Here is a 3,867-nt window from a genome sequence, read left to right as displayed (position 1 = left end):
GCACTAACTAACAACTAAATGTCACTGCTGAAAAATGTCACTTGTAACCTTTAGCAGCCTAAGTAGAGTAAAGGAATAAACACACTCCACAGCAGGGCCACTGTCATCTATATAAGGCCTACCGGCCGCTGCTGCTGTTGCTTACGGCCATACCACCCTGAACACGCCCGATCTCGTCCGATCTCAGAAGCTAAGCAGGGTCGGGCCTGGTTAGTACTTGGATGGGAGACCGCCTGGGAATACCAGGTGCTGTAAGCTTTTTTCATTTGTCAGACTGACAAATCCGTGTACGTAGCGTTCAATTGATATCCGTTCTCAAATCCCAAAATCGAAAATCGGAAATTGTCCGTTCAGTTTATATCCGTTCTTAAGTCCCAAAATCGAAAATAAGAAATTGGCTTCATCTCATGAATGGAAAACGGAAATTGACCCGTTTTTTAATTTATTTTTTTTGTTAAACACAATTTTTGCCAAGATATCAAGTATTACTTTACAAGCCCGTATCTTGCGTTCAGTCTATTATTCAATGTGAAATCAAAAATCAAAAATCGAAAATTGGCTTGATTTTCAATTTTAGCCTTTCATCTACATGAATGGAAAACGGAAAATTACCTGTTTTTTAATTATCGATCATTCATATGCATTATTATACAAAGTTACGGATAGGGAGGGGGCGGAGCCGAGACTCCACCCCCTCCCTACGCGCCATCTTGGTGAGGTCCGGTTCGGTCCAGCAGCACCGTGTTAGCTCCCGGCTAAGTGTAACACTGTAAACAAACACATAGCAGCTACTTTAGCTAGTCACTGCTAGAACATTTTACGCAGATTAAGAGGAAACAATACGAGGAGAAGATTACATTTATCGGTATCGATCCGTATAAGCTTGTTACGAGTGAGTTTAGTGTCAATAAGGATCTTTATCCGCCGGGCCATACATTATCCGGATATTGTATGATTATTATTTAGTGTTTACACGCAGTGCCTACTACACTATGGACCAGTTGATGGCCTACAACAGCCTTGAGGCTCAATCTTATTTGTGCAAGGGTAAGTAAGTTTGTTTTTATTATTTTGTTTTATCGTTTGACAGGTAATGTTGGTGAACTGTAGAAGTGCTGTGCAAGTCTGTGTGTTAGCGTGGCTACTGTTAGCCTTGGATCAAGACTATCGTAGATTTATTTTATCTGAGTCAGACTTGATCAAATACAACTAATATATAGTCTTGATCCAAGGCTAAGCTTTTTTAGCCCTGGCGTTAGTGAGTTCTCTCTAACTTAGAGAGAACTCTAACGCTGGACTAAGCTACTGTGTGCCCAAAAGAAGTCAGACGTAAACAAAGCCCAAATATGGGCCTTATTAATGACCCAAAATAATTCATGAAAGTCGAGTCTGTCCATTGTGGCTGGCATGCAGATAGTCAAGCTTTGTTCTTTGAGAGTTTCATAGGGGGAAAAACACAAGTAAAAAGTACTAGCCTGGTTACCCAGCACTTTTCATACAGTCAGTGGCTGGTCTTACAAGCAGGGTCTTACAAGACTGGGTCAAAATGTACCACAACCAGGGTCGGTAACACCACAGCATTCTAACTAGATATAATTACAATTACGATCAGGGGTCTTCAACGTTTTCAGGCCAAGGACCCCTTGGCTGAGAGCGAGATAAAGCAGGGACCCCCATTATATTGTATAGAATATTTCTTTTTTCATAGATTTCATAGGCAGCTTCATAGACTTGTTCCACAGCACTATCATGTTGGATTCATGTTAATGTGTATTTCCAAACATTTAATCATGCACTTAAACAACACTTATACCTGACCTTTCACTCTGTACTTAGCCTGCTCTTTTTCCCCGCTATACTAAACCACTTTGCCGAAGATAGCAGATCTACAAACGCACAACGCCTTTGGCTAAAGTTCCTCTCAGAATAGGGATACTTGGTTGAAGTGGTTTATGTAAAAATCACAGACCCCCTAGGGGTCCCGGACCCCCTGTTGAAGACCTCTGCTGATATTATTTGATTTTTTTGTTGCACGCATGCAGTGTTGTCCTATGTAAGCTGAAGACAATAATACCCTAGCGGTCTGTTCTATCACAGTAATATCACTGTTTACTCTATTCTCAGGTGCTGCACTCAGCAACCGAGGGAGAAGCCAACCTCTCCCTGGATCATGGCCCCAGAGCACAGCACACTGGGGCGGTGCTTGACGCACACTGTGACTGCAAGTCTGGACTGTGTGAGGTCTGGTCCCGTGTAGGTGCTGCGCTGCAAGAGTCCAGAGGAAAGACACAGTAGAACCTTACTCTAGGTGCTTGTGGCCCACTTCAGCGACTGAGTCAAAGCGTGGTAACGTGAGTTGTGTATTTTAAATTGAGCATATTGTTCTAATTCATTAGAACCAGGGTCAGTGAAACCACAGCATTTTAACTAGATAATGACAATGCTTTATGTATTATTTGATTGAAGCATGCAGTGTTCTCTTATTTAAGCAGAAGAAAATGATCTAAAAGTTAAATGATATCCTACCGGTCTGTACTATCACAGTAATATTCCCTGTTTATTTTATTCTCAGGTGTTTTTGACCCATCTGCAAGTAATAACCTGAAACACCTCCAAGGAGTCTAATTAAGACCATCTGCACTCCAGGCAGCTCCCAACACAGCGTGTAGCAGCAGGACCCTCGCTACAAGAAGAGTCACTCCAGGCAAGGCAGCATGACGCTGGCCACCAACAGAGCCGTGCCTACTGCTCAAAAGCCCAGCAGTTTGATCAGCGTCACCACCAGCGTCCATCAGATTTTCCTGGAGACTGTGTACTGTACTGGTTGGCAGAGGATTCAACATTGCAGATAGTGTAGGATCTGTCATGGCATGATTAGTCACACTAGCCTTTACAAAAGGGGGAAAAACAGCTATATTAATCTAAACTAATATTATACTTTACTATATGCTATATTATACTACTATATTTTGAACTCTCTATACATACATACTGTATATCTCTACATATCTACTATTTTAATGTGCTTCACCAAAACGAAAAATGTACTAATCTTTGTGCAGTAGTAGCCTCGTGAAGAGGATTCAAGCTCTTAAAAGAGATGACTTCAAGAGCTTGCACTTAAATTGTGAATAAAATGTTTTATTGAATGCCATTATTTGCCTTGCATATTCTGTAATCTGTAGCCTACTATTGATAAATGTCCTACTTGGCTTAAATTAAGCAGTTGTTTTTATGAGTGATGTTTAGATTAGATTTAGTTTCAACTTTATTGTCACTGCACAGAGTACAAGCACTACTGAGACAACAAAATGCAGTTTCGCATCTACAGCTGAGTTACAGTGTGTCATGTCCAAGGAGGAAGAAACTGCAGGAGATTCTTCTTACTGAGAAAGTGGCTGAGAACAAGAGAATCATGTGTTATCACTATAATCAATGCAATGGTTCTCATACTTTTCCATGTCAAGGACCCCCAAATTAATATGTATTAGCCCCATCTGAAAATATTTTGTCCCAGGGAACCCCATACTATGTTTGTGTTGTAAAATGTTTCAAAAACATTCAAATTCTTCTGAAAATAGCCGATCTACAAGCTCACAACACATCACATTGAGACGACTCAGACGAGGAGCATGGAGTTTGGTTATATTTCAAATAGCCAATGTACAGGGAGGTGCTTAAAACAGATGTTGATGCTACGTATATATTAAGGACCCCTGGGGGGTCCCTGAACCCCACGTTGAGAACAATTAGTGTATGTATAATACAGGGCTCTTCAACAGGGGGTCAGGGACCCCTAGGGATCCTCAGAGTTACAGGGGGCCGCCTAATCTTTGTGTATTCTGGAGGGAACTTTAGGGAAAATAG

At 41.3% G+C, this 3,867-nt stretch overlaps 1 long non-coding RNA gene across 1 annotated transcript; it reads left to right on the top strand.

The window, feature by feature from the left end:
• The first annotated feature begins 751 nt into the window (after nt 1-751).
• Nucleotides 752-2,959, top strand: LOC311035003. The gene is made up of 3 exons (XR_014599665.1): nt 752-1,047; nt 2,125-2,351; nt 2,573-2,959. It is a non-coding gene; the product is annotated as an uncharacterized lncRNA (long non-coding RNA).
• Nucleotides 2,960-3,867: the final 908 nt, after the last annotated feature.

Source organism: Gymnoscopelus microlampas (assembly GCF_963454915.1).
Source record: "Gymnoscopelus microlampas genome assembly, chromosome: 19".
Taxonomy (NCBI): Eukaryota; Metazoa; Chordata; class Actinopteri; order Myctophiformes; family Myctophidae; genus Gymnoscopelus; species Gymnoscopelus microlampas.
This window is presented reverse-complemented; position numbering and strand designations above follow the sequence as displayed.